This window comes from Eptesicus fuscus, chromosome 9, assembly GCF_027574615.1.
Source record: "Eptesicus fuscus isolate TK198812 chromosome 9, DD_ASM_mEF_20220401, whole genome shotgun sequence".
Lineage (NCBI taxonomy): Eukaryota > Metazoa > Chordata > Mammalia > Chiroptera > Vespertilionidae > Eptesicus > Eptesicus fuscus.
Genome location: NC_072481.1, coordinates 56,810,193 through 56,823,813, shown reverse-complemented (window position 1 = coordinate 56,823,813; position 13,621 = coordinate 56,810,193).

The following is a 13,621-nucleotide window of genomic DNA, read 5'->3' as shown; positions in this document are numbered from 1 at the left end:
AAGTGTTGGGAGGGAGATATTAGTAACCATTTCAATAGATTGTCTCCATTACAAGTTTACTGTGTATTCACTTGAGAAACATTTCCCAAATACTTTCTATGTGTGTGAGACATTTTTCTGGCTTCAATGAACTTATGGCATAAAGGAGAAGTAATAGATTCATGAAGATTACCTAGTAGAAAGGGTATAAGAATAAAAAACACAATAAAACATAATAATTAGATAGATTTCCATGGAAATTTAGAAGAGAGATTGATTCCTGCTGTGGGAATTAAACCAGGCTCCAGGGAAAAGATAACATTTGATCTAGAGCTTCAAGGCCAAGCTCAAATGCATTCCTGAAGGAAGCATTCACAATTCTTATTGTCAACATACTTTCCAGAGTACTTTATTCAAATTCTAATGCAGTTTTGTCAGTAGTAAACATCTTTCAGTCCTCCTAGTAGAGGAAGGCTCCTTGAGAGCTCCAGTGTGTCATTGGGGTATTTCTATTACCCCTGTTGTTGCCCAGCACAATACCTTCCTTACCACAGTGACTTAGTAAGCATTGTAGATTTGATCTGACATGAAAATGAGATGTTTTGTTGAATATTGCTATTGTCTATGTGATTCCCTGGAATGAAAGCTTGCTGCCCCTTGTTTTCTCTGGCCTTGGAGTTCTCACAGTATCTCCTGAGCAATTGAAAACACAATCCCCAACTTCTAGATGTAGAAGAGAATGAATATGGTTGCCCTATATGTTTAACACTGCCTAAAACTCATCTGGTTTCTCTCCTTGACTCACATCACCACAGGGGAGATAAAATAAACTACCAGATGAATGAACTGGGGAATAATTGGGCATTCTCCGCATTTTTTCTTGTAGGGAGCTAGCTGTTGGCACAGACCTGCCCCCACATGGTCTATCTTAGTCTAACATGGCCTGGGAATGTTGGATGGGAAAATCTGACTAATCCCAGGATTAGATTTATAGGCAACTTTAGCCTCACACTAAGCTGTTTCTTCCAATTTTATTATTCATAAAAATCACCCTTTGTATTCAATCTATCTATTTTTAATAGGATACATCCACTACGTGACCAGGAATTTGTCTGCCTTGTTCAATGATTATGAAACAGGAATTTTGGGCAGTGAAAAAGACAGGTTTTAGGAAATTTTAGAAATTAAGGGGACCATGGAAGAAACACAGGGTCCGCAGAGCAGCAGAAGGTGTATTTCCATAGAATGGGGGAGCTGAAAAACTGCAACAGGTCCATTTCCATAGAATGAGGGAGCTGGGAACAGCAAAAGGTCTTATATTTACAAAATAAAGAGAAGGAAGCCCTTCATCCAGAAGGAGGAGAAGAAAGCCCAAAGGGAATAGGAAAACAATAAGGAACGGAGGGCGGGGGACTTCACATGCCCATGTGAGGTTCTACCTTTGAGCTCAGGAGTTACTATAGTAACTAGTCTAAGGGAATAGTGACCAATCAGAGGGGATATCAAGGCACCAGGATCTGCAGCCTTTATAAGCCATAGGGAAAAGGAACTCAGTGGGACTTTTTCTCCCTCCCCACGTGGGAGTCTGTACTTGTTCTTCAATAAATCTCCACCTTTGCTATACTACTTTCTGTCCGTGGATTCATTCTTCAACTGCAGTGGACAAAGAATCCAGGTTCCAGTCCAAAAATTCTATATCAATTATTTCCCAGCTTCTAGAACAGTGCCTAGTGCATAATAGGCATTCAATAAATATTTGACTGTTCGTTGAATTAATTTGCTTAAATCTTGGTCAAGAGAGGAGGTACTCCTTATTGAACCTCATCAGAGTTCCCAAAACTACTTCAAGTAGATATTTAATAGATGAATGAATGAGTGATTCTCTCACCAATCACAACTTCTATGTATTTGCAAAAATAACCTGCTCATTATATTTTAAAAGCTACATGGCTTAAGACATACATTTTTTGCTATATTTCAACATAATAGTTGTATTTAGCCAAAGAGAATGTTGAACTTTGCCTGTCACATTAAGTTACATAGCAACTGCTCAGTGCTAAGTCTAATTAGCACCTCAGCCCAGTTTCAGTCTTTGACCTGTGGAATAGAGTTCAACAGTGATGGTTGTTCTCCTGTTCAGCCAGTGAATGTAGTCTCATGTGCTGCCAGAAAGTAAGCTTGCTGTTCAGCAAAAGATAATATGTGTGTTTTTAGCTAATAGAAACCTTGGCTCTATTATGAGATTCTAATCTAAGGGTTTCCACTTTGAACTTAGTAGAAAGAAGATAGGAACAGGTCCGTCTAGACCTGACTTGAGCAAGTAACACTGTGAAATAACCTTGCTATTTTATCATTTTTGGTATTGTGTTGTTTTCTATGTAAGAAAAATAGGAGGAAAATGGAGACAGAAAGAAAATTACTTTTTTCTTCTTTGGAAATGAATCATGAAGTCATTTTGATAATGATAGATCCTCCCTTCCCCCAACTGATGGATGGAGTATGATGTAAACTGCACCTGCGGCCTGGACATTCCTGAGCGCCTAACCAGGCACCTTATATGGACTGTACATTGAACCACCAATCAGCACCTGCCAAATACCCTAAGCTCCCGATTCCTAAGTACCTAAGTGCCTATGTTATAATAATGTAACCCCTCTAATGTATGAAATAATTATTGTGTGAAATGTTTGCTGTATGGAAACCCCCAATACTTTGTTTGTTTGTTTTTTTGTTTGTTTTTAATTTTTTTTAATTTCTTTATTGATTAAGGTGTCACATATTTGTCCTCATCCCCCCATTCCCATCCCACACCCCTCCCCACACATGCCCCCACCCCCCTGTTGTCCTTAACCCTGGTTAGGCTCATATGCATGCACACAAGTCCTTTGGTTGATCTCTCCCCTTTACCCCCACCCTCCCCTACCCTCCCTCTGAGGCCCGACAGTCTGATCGATGCCTCCTTGTTTCTGGGTCTGTTCTTGTTCATCAGTCTATGTTGTTCATTATTTCCCCTAGATGAGTGAGATCATGTGCTATTAGAAATACACTTACAAGAACCGAAAATGAGACAAGCAATAATGGTTATGCTGACAGGCAAATGAATCAGTCTGTAGTGAGTTTCTTTCTGGGCCAACAGTTCTTTTGAGACCCAATTTCAATGTCACACAGTTCCTTATGTGTACATGTCAGCCATGACTTCCAAAATTAATGAACACCTAACTATCTTGATGCAAAAGCTCTGAGCCCTTAAAGTGTAAACGCCCTGCTCCTAGCATAAGGCACACTGTCTGGCCCACACTGATAAGGACACAAGTTGTTTACCACGGTCTATATAACCCCGAGACCATCTTCAGTTGAGGTCTCCTGCCCGATAAGAGGAGGACTCTCCATGTCGCTCCAAGAGACAAGCCCCTGACTGACCGCTCTGCTGTGTGAGCCTGAACCAACTGCGGCCACCTGCCTGTCTCTGTTTTCGTCATCTATCCTTCAGTGTGCATTGCCGGGTGGCCTTTGCTGGAGCCTAGGACCCACTAGGAATAGGTAAATAAACCCTGTGTGATTGCATACTAATTCTGTCTGTGTTTCATGTGTTCCGGTTCGGTTCAGCTGTCTATACGTTGAAATACCAGGGGATAGGCTGTTACTGCTGACTCCTGGTCACCTGCGTTTGTCCCACTAAGTCTAGACAAATAATCAATTGGGGTATAATTGGGACACTAATCATGTGCCTCATATGAAACCACCAATCAGCGCATGCCGAGTACCCTAAGCCCCATCCCTTTCCATTCCTCCCTTCAAAAGGTGTGTTCCCTTTGCAAGTGTGGCTCTTCTCCCTTTGTGGGAGGATGGGAGGGGGACCCCAGCAGGGTCCTTCTCCTCTAATAAAGCCTGTAGTCCTGGTTTTCGGCCCTCTGTCTCATCTTTCAGATAAATTAAGACCAAAGTATTCAAAAGTTAATGTATCATCAATGAAAAGCTTTAACATAATTATTCAATGTTTTAAAGTATGGGTGTTTTTTATAATGTTTAGACTAATTTAAGATCATCTTAATTTTATGTTTAGAATAATTTCAGATCTCCATATGGCCAAGAGCCCTAATACAAATAACAAAAACTCTTTAAGACCTTAAAACTGATAAGGCTCTCGAAGATGCAAATAAACAACTGAAAGTATGTGTTAATGTATCTAAGTATACGGTAGTATCAGGCGGCCTCGTAACATAAATGATTCTAACAAGAAATGCTTTTTTGACTCATGATGCTAAGATATTTTTATTTGTTTGTTATGGTTGCTGTTGTGATTGTTTTCCTATGATGAAGCATTTTAAATCAATCATTTGTCTTTCAATGTGTTTTTTGAGAGTCAAATTAGGTAGCCAAATATTTTCACACCTGCAATTTTATTTAAATTACAAAAAAATAGATATGAGGTAAGATTTTTTAAAAAGGGGAAAGGATAGAGTTGATTGTATGAACTAAATAAATAGGAGGGGATCATCAGTCTGAGAAATGAGCAGAGAGCAAGCAACAAATAAGAGGAAACAATAGAATCTGGAGTTAGCAAAAATGAAAGCATAGAAACACCAGAAAAAGTAGCAAGTTCTAGAATGAAGAGTTCACTGAAATTGACCTGAGAGGAATCTCTCCTACCCCTTACCTCTGTCCCTATATCCCTGCAACAGCAAAACTAGTAGCATTCCTCAGGGAGGATAGTGCTAATCAAATGCAGCAAAAGTCATTTATAGATGCAAAAGCCTACTGTATCTGGGATTGATCCTCACCCATCTCTTCCTTAGTATGACTCTCCCTTCCAACAGTGTTTGGCCCCAAGACTCTTCATCATGCTTAACCATGACAGAAACAAGACTGGACTTTGTCATCGTGGCTGATTAAAGATGTCCACAAGTACTTAGACACTCTTCCCATAGAAAGGTGGGGTCTATGGCCCCTGCCCTTGAGTGTGGGTGGGCTCTTGATCTACTTTGATCAATAGATTATGGAAGTAATGCTGACAGTTTCTGGGCCTCGACCTTAATACACTAACAGTTCTATTTTCTGAGTCTTGGAACATTTGTTCTTAGAACCCAGAGACCACATCCCAAGGAAGAGGTCCAAATGGAAGGGAAACAAAGCCACCAGCCTTGTTCCCCAGCTGAGCTACCAGCTAACAGCACCAACGTGTTAGCCATAGAATGAGCATCTTGGAAGTGGATGCACCAGCCACAGCCAAACTGCCAAGCTCTGTCCAAGTTGCATATTTGTAAGCAAAATGAATAGCATTGTTTAAACCACTGTGTTTTGGTGTGGTTTATTACACAGTAATAAATAACTGGAATAGCCATCCAACAAAATAAGTACATTTTAGGTTAACAAAGCATCTGTGAAGTTGAATAAAGTTGAAGGATAAGGGATATTTCAGTATCTAGATAAAGTGAAGAAATTTTCTCTCATGCACTCTCTCTCTCTCTATCTTTAAGGTCCTGTCCTTTGAGAAACACACACACACACACACACACACACACACACACACACTAGCCTGTAACCAGAACCCTCTGGTTACATGTGGTTTATTGACTCACATGGCTCTTTGAGACCTCAAAACATTAGAAAGAATGACTAAGCTAGGCAAGTAAATAGAGGCTCACATGTACTAGTCAGTTTGCTCCCAGTGTGCCTGTTTGCCATTTGTCTCTGTAGTCTTCAGACAAGCCTTCCCGACAGCGGTGTCCCTAGAGGATGTTTAAACTGACATTATTTTTATTCTAAACAGCTAGTCGAAAACATTTCTATGAGCACCTTCCTAGACATTTGTGCACGGCCCACTTTGTTTTCTTTATTGTTAACAATTTGAAAATCAGCAACAAGAGGAAGAATCAAGCTAATCTGGTAAATTCATTCAACAGCCTGTTTTGCTTCTGTGTGTAGAAACACTTGCGTCTTTGCCCTCGCCACCACGTGGTGTTGCGAGCGTCCCTAGGACATTTCCCACAATGCTCTGCAATGTTTACTTATCCATCTTCCTCATTGGTCTGCCCTTGCCTGGAGAGAAAGAGCCAGACCTCACAGTCTATTTATGTCTAATTCTTAACAGTGGTTGGCATATAGAAAGTGTTCAACATAAGTTTGTAAGTGATCTACCCAATAAAATAAATAATATGCATATTAAAAGGTAGTCTGAAGTTGCCTGCAGATGAGCAGCCATCTCCTGGAGAAGCAATAAGAAAGTAGCATTCGTCTAGAGCTCTTCAAATGACTCTTTCTAAACACAAATATGAATCCTATCCCTGACTCAATATCTTTGGGTTGTATTTTGATTTTCAGTTTTATGACTATGACCAAAATACAATATTTATTCTGGGTAATATTTCATTTTTACAAATTGGGGCCACTTCATTCCAACCAGAGCAGAGGATGAATTAGACATGTGAGAAGGTTAAACAATGGATCTGCATTTGACAAGTTTCTGGCTTCTATTTAGATTTCTTCACCTTTTATAGATAATAGTGTTTATTATAAGAACATTAAAATTATAAAACATTTTCAATTGAAGAAAAATGTATTTCCAACGGGTGATTCCCCTTAATTTTAGAACATAATTCAATTTTCAGAGGTAATTTCCATCAAGGAGAAAAAGGTAATGATGATTTAGTGCTACAGTACTCTGACCCTTACATAGAATAGTGAAAGTGAATTTAACAGATTTTCTCTATCCCTATAAATAACTGCCTCAAGTTTTCTTTTGTATAATATTCATATCGCTTCCTGAGCTTTCTTTTGGTTATTATTAGCCAGTACATCATTTTCCATACCTTTAATTTTGGGTTTATGTATGGGTTTGCTTTAGATATTTGTCTTATAAGCATCACATAATGCTGGATTGTTTTACTCCAATCACATAAATGTTAATATATGTAAATATACTTACATTTATTGTGACTACTTAAGTATTTGGAGTGATTTCTACCGTCTTATCTTAAATTTTCTGTTTTGCACCCTCTTTCCTTAATACTTTTCCTTTTCTTCCTTCCATTGGGTGGATAAAGATTTCTATGACCCATTTATTCTTTCTTCAGATTTGGAAGCTTTAGATTATAACTTTATTCTGGGTGCTAGGGTTAATTTTTAAAATACATACTTGTGACAGAGACTGACTAAGTATTGATAAAACCTGTTCCCTTTCTCTCCCGGGAACATAGCTAAACTATATTTTTCAGGCTTGCCTGAAGTTAGGTGGGTATGGCTATTGAACTGAGCTATAAGTCAAGACAATGGAATGTGAGTAGAAGTGAGGAATGCCACTCCTAAATTTGGTTCATTAAAAACCTCTGCCCCTCCCTCCCCCAACTCCTGCCCCTCTTCAGCCTTATGTCAATGTCCTAGGAGACTTTGAAGGCCTTATATTGAAAATAGAGCATTTATCAGCCTGGTTCACTGAATGAACATATGAAACAGAGACTTCACAACCACCTAGCTCTTCCACTAATTGGATTATAGGTTATCAAGAAACAAATTGCCTTGAACCACTGAGTTTCCGAAGGTAAAGTTACTTCAATTAATCTAATACTTCATTGTAAATTTTCATTTAAACATTAGACTTACTTATTATCTCTGGTTGACACTTACACAAGAACTTAATAAGATATAACTACCCACTCAACTCTTTCTTCATAGTATTATTATTATTATTATTATTATTATTATTTAGAGCTTCTTGTCATAGTCTTTTTCATAGTCATTAATTGCATATATTTACATATTTTTAGAAAATTATGTTTTCTCTTTCAATTCTTATATCATATATCCTTTCTCTAGGTTCACTTTTTTACTGTTAAAGTATAAATAATTTTTTGCAAGAATGTCTATGGGTAACAAACTTTCTTATATTGTCTTCACCTTGAATGATAGCTAAGTCAATATGAAATAGAAGTTAACAGTTATTTTCTCTCAGTTCTTTAGAGATCGTCTATTGTCCTTTGGCAATCTGTTGTAACTGATGAGAAATCTGCTAGTGATCTAACTGTTGTTCCTTTGTAAGTAAACTGTTTTTCTCTTCGATAATTCTTAAGGTTTTCTCTGTATACTTGATGTTCTACAGTTTCATCACAGTGTTTCCAAGTATGGGCTTATTCCTATTATCCTATTTAGTATTCAGAGTGCACTTTTTAATAAAGATTTGTGTATTTCTTCAAATCTTAATAATTTTCTGCCATATTTTTCTCTAATTATGCTTCCCCACCGTCTACCCTATTTCTCCTGAAATTCCCATTAGATGTATGTTGAAGCCAACCTTTCATTTCTCTTAAACTGATTTTTATATGTTTTTAACCCATTGTTTGTCTGTGATGCATTCCAGTTGAATTCCTCATACTGATCAGTTGTATTCCAACTCATTTATTCTCTTGTCAACTAAGACCAATGTAGACTTTGTTCTCTTTGTTGAGTTTTCATTTCAATAATTACATTTTTTATTTCTAAGATTCTTAGTTGGTTCTTCTCACATTCACCCGTTCTTCTTTTTTCATTTCTGCCTGCTTTATTTCAAGGTATGTCTTTATTGTCATTGTATTGTTGTTTTTGCACATCCACTTCAAGTATTTAGTCTACAAATATTCTCACACATGTGACATTATGTTGAATAAGAAAAAAACACAGATTCAAACATTGCAATAGGGACCAGTTACATGGATTTTTTCTATTCACAGAATGGAATATTTTGCCATTGTTAAAAAGAATGAAACAAAATTACATATATAGAAAGGTGTCAATATAATATTTTAAATATATTTTCTCTTTTTGTTATATATTTGAAGCAGATAGTGAACTTCAAAGAATAAACTTAAAGCACTGTTTTGACCAAAGGTCTACAGAGGCCAAAGTGCAAAAAAATAAATTCAGAATATAATGATTCAAACACAATGGGACTTTTCTCATTGTCTCTTTTTTGTTTTTTCAAAGTACAGGTGTAACATGTTGGTTATGTTACCTACCACCTGTTGGTAGGTCTTTTCTATCCAATCATTCAGAGACCTGGCTTTCAAAAGTACTGCAATCTTCAATGTAAGGCTTCCATAATCGCTCTGGATGTTGCCTTCCCAAGTGGTTCAATGGGAAAGCCCATGGAGGACCACACAAGAAAGGTTTAATAGGCCAAGCTTGGAAGTATCACACCTTATTTCTACTCCTATCCTATTGGAGACAACATGGTTATATGATCATCCTAACCACAGGTTGAAAGGGAAGCTGAAAACGCAGGGTAGCTGTGCAGCTCTATGTCTTGCTAACAGAAGTGAAACAACTTTTACTAGCCACTAAATAGATTCTGCTACAATATCCAAAGAGCCATTCCACTGCAAAGTGTACTAAGCATTACTTAAATGATTTCTTCTAACACTCTCCAGGACCTTAAAATAAAAGCAATATCAAGTATCTTTTTGAGTATAGCGTCTGGTATTCATATGTACATTCAAATATACTTATTTTGTTAATCCTCACCCAATGGTGTCTTTACATTGATTTTAGATAGAGTGGAAGGGAGGGAAGAAAGGAAAGAGAGTCAGAGAGAGAGAGAGAGAGAGAGAGAGAGAGAGAGAGACAGAAACATCGATGTGAGAATGACACATGGATTGGTTGCCTAGTTGCCTCCTGCAGCTGCCCCACTGAGGCAGGGATGGAACCTGCAACCGAGGTACATGCCTTTGACCGGGAATCAAACCTGCAACCCTTCAGTGTGTGGGCCAGAACTCTAACCACTGAATCATGCCATCCAGGACTCAAATATACTTTTAAATTTCTTCTTGTAAAGTAATAAAGTGTCCCCTGGGATAATTTTATGCTCATTCTTAAAATCATGAAATGGTTTACATAAAACCAGATATGTTATTCAAATGCCTGATCCTAATGTTGTTTTCCTAATACTCCCTCCATCCATCATAAAATGAGACCCAGAAGAGTTGCTCCAAAAGAAAGGCTCCCCAAGGTACATCTTTGGATTGAGGTCTCCTATTTCTTTTTTCTATGTATGTGTTCTCTATAAGATCTTATATGTTATTTCTAAAGTTAGTTATTGTTTCCAATTAGTTTCTGAAAGTCTCATATCTTCATGACTCCCAGGAAGAATTTTACTGGTAACTAGGAACTCAGTTAAGTTATAATCATAATAGCAACAATTTATTAAGAGCCCATTATGAAGTAGGCACAGCTGTGCTAAGAGCAATCATAGTCATTTTCTCATTGAATTATCTCAATAGTCCTGAGGATGCTCACTTCTATTCTCATTTTACAAATGAACAACTAAGGTTCAGGAAGCTTAGGAAATTTGTTCAATGCCCTAGTTAAATATGGCAAATCTGGAACTCAAAATCAGTACTGACTCTAAATCATAAAGTCTACTTTACAAACTGCTCATGAACTTTCTAGGTAAATGATGGTGTGTTATTAGTTAAGATTTCAATTCCAAATTACCATCAGCTTCTTTTCTTTGTTGAGCTAAGCTGAGCATTGTGGATTTCAAGTATCCGTCTGGCACATCCTATATAATAAAGAGGTAATATGCAAATTGACCATCATGCCCTTACACAAGATGGCAGCCCCCATGTGGTCAAAGATGGCCAGCAGGGGAGGGCAGTTGGGGGTGATCAGGCCAGCAGGGGAGGGCAGTTGGGGGCAACCAGGCCAGCAGAGGAGGGCAGTTAGGGGTGACCAGGCTGGCAGGGGAGCAGTTAGGCATCGATCAGGCTGGCAGGGGAGTGGTTAGGGGGTGATCAGGCTGACAGGCAGAAGCAGTTAGGGGCAATAAGGCAGGCAGGCAGGTGAGCGGTTGGGCACCAGCAGTCCCGGATTATAAAAGGGATGTCCCAGATTGGAGAGCGTACAGGCTAGGCTGAGGGACACCCCCCCCCCTCCGTGCACGAATTTCATGCACCGGGCCTCTAGTTTACAATAAGATGTAGACTAAACATACATCTGGTAGTTCTTAGCTGTCAGGATATTTCCACTCTAATGTGGAAGGAAAGAAGGAAGGAAGGAAGGAAGGAAGGAAGGAAGGAAGGAAGGAAGGAAGGAAGGAAGGAAGGAAGAAGAAAAAGAGAGGCTACCCTTCCTCCTAAGACTTCACTTTGATCATCCCAAGCAAGAGGAACCTGTAGGCTCCCCAAATGCTAAGAGCATGAGAGAGAAGAAAAGCCACAGAATAAATCATGCAAATGATTTTACTTCGACTTCACTGTATTATACCCCTTTGCATTGAAGACCCCTAATGTGACCTTGATAACTCCATTTTGTCCTTGACCAGGCCAGAGCTTCTCTATTTTGGGGTGTAAAGAAGGAGGAATGCTTTGAGGGCCCCTAGAGCAGACCTGACAAAATATTTTCGTCCCCATCTCCAGAGGTTGTGACAATGATCTCGCCTGGAAGAGAGTGCCCCAACTGAGAATCACTGATGTCTCTATATCCACACCAACCAAGATTCTGTTAAAGTTTACTTTTTTAATCTGTGTCATTAAAACAATAGGTTTCATTTTCAGAAATAAACTTATGTACTGAATGTAGTTTTCAAGCTATACATGCATCTCACCACAGAGTCTAATGTTATTGTTCTGTGACTGAAAATCACTGCTCAGAAAGACAGAGTAAATAATGTTGTTGTGCCATTAAAATACATTATGAATTTTCCTTAAAGCTTTAGAAATGTGAGACTATAGAATGAGGTTACATAAAGAACTCTGAAAAAAAAAACAAAGAATTCTGGTTTTTCTCTTAGCCTAAAATTGCCAAAACATTTAAAAAGTTGTGGCATTTCTATTGGGGATTTTAGTACAAATAAATTTAATTTCCAATATACAAAAAGTCTAATAAAGCTGACATTTATTAAGTGCTTATAAGTGCCAGACATTGAACCATGGGCTTTCATGCTAAGAATCATATGAAATTCTCTTTCCCTTACTTCCAACAACATGTCTATTAGCGAGTTCTGTGGGCTCCACCTACAACATATACAGAGTTCATCTCTCCCTATCTTCTCTGCTAGCACTCAAGCTCCAGCCACCATCCTTTCCTGCCTGGACCACTATGATAACCTCTTAATTAGTCTCTCTGCTTCCACACTGGGTGCCCTACAATTTTTTCTTTATCGTACATTTTTATACCATAAATAATATTATACCATGCACGTAATCCCAATCCTCCGTACACATACACAACCTAATCACACCCACACAATACCAAATGGCTAATTATAGCACTTAGAATAAAATCCAAACCTTCCCTGGTTTAGAAGGCCTTACTTAATCTAGCTCTCACTTAGTTGTCTAACTTTATCTCATGTTACATTCCCCTAACCCCATGCCAGTTACCTAACTCCAATAAATGTTGTCTTTCTTAAATAAGCTAAGTTATTTCTGCCTCCATCATTTGCCCACCAGTTCTCTGTGCCTGGAATGCTTTATTTGCTCATCTTTTAATAGTTGGCTCTCTCTCATCATCCAACTATCAGATCAAACATCACCTCCTCATAGAGGTCTTCCTTATAGAATTGCCAGACTTAGAAAAAGTACAGGTCTCACCCTTGCCGGTTTAGCTCGGTGGATAGCACATTGGCTTGGGGTTTGATTCCCATCACGGGCATGTACCTCGGTTGCAGCCTTCTCCCTAGCTTGGGCCCTGGTCAGGGCTCATGCAGGAGGCAACCAATCAATGTGTTTCTCTCACGTCAATATTTCTCTCTGTCTCTCTTCCACTTTCTCTAAAAATCAATGGGAAAATATCTTTGGGTAAGGATTAAAAAAAAAAAAAAAAAGTATAGGTCTCCCCAGTAAATTTGAATTTCAGATAAACAACAAATAATTTCAGTATAAAAATTTAGTGTGCCCTGTGCAAAGTTTGATATCTACTTATACTTTTTAAAATTTATCATTTATCTGAAATTCAACTTTAATTGGGAGTCCTGTATTTTATCTGGCACCTACTTCATTGAACATCTAAAGTACTTCCCATGTAACTCTCTATCACATCCTCTGGTTTTATGTTCCCAACTCACCAATTATATTATTTTTTTTGTTTATTGTTTATTCCTCACATAAGCTGTCTGGATTTATATAAAATTCAAGTTCACTATAGTTAACCAATTTCTGCCTATCACACATATTCTTGTCCAGGGCTTGCTCAAGTTTGGGTGAGCTTTAATGCACAGAAAGGTCTTAATAGCAAGATATATATAGCAAGATATATAACTCTAAAAAATGTAAAACTTAACATCATTTTTAGGATTTCATTTTAAAAACATTTGATATTTCCATATTATCAGATATATGTGTAAACAGTAAAACTTTTTAAATTACATGGTTATTGACCCAAAATTAACAAATAATTTTAAAATGATATATCAAATTAAGTTCTTGACATCTGGTAGAAAAAGTATATGGCGCCCTAGCCGGTTTGGCTCAGTGGATAGAGCATCGGCCTGGGGACTGAAGGGTCCCAGGTTCGATTCCGGCAAAGGGCATATGCCTAGGTTGCAGGCTCCATCCCCAGTAGGGGGTGTGCAGGAGGCAGCCAATCAATGATTCTCTCTCATCACTGATGTTTCTCTCCTCTCTCTCCCTCTCCCTTCCTCTCTGAAATCAATAAAAATATATATATTTAAAAA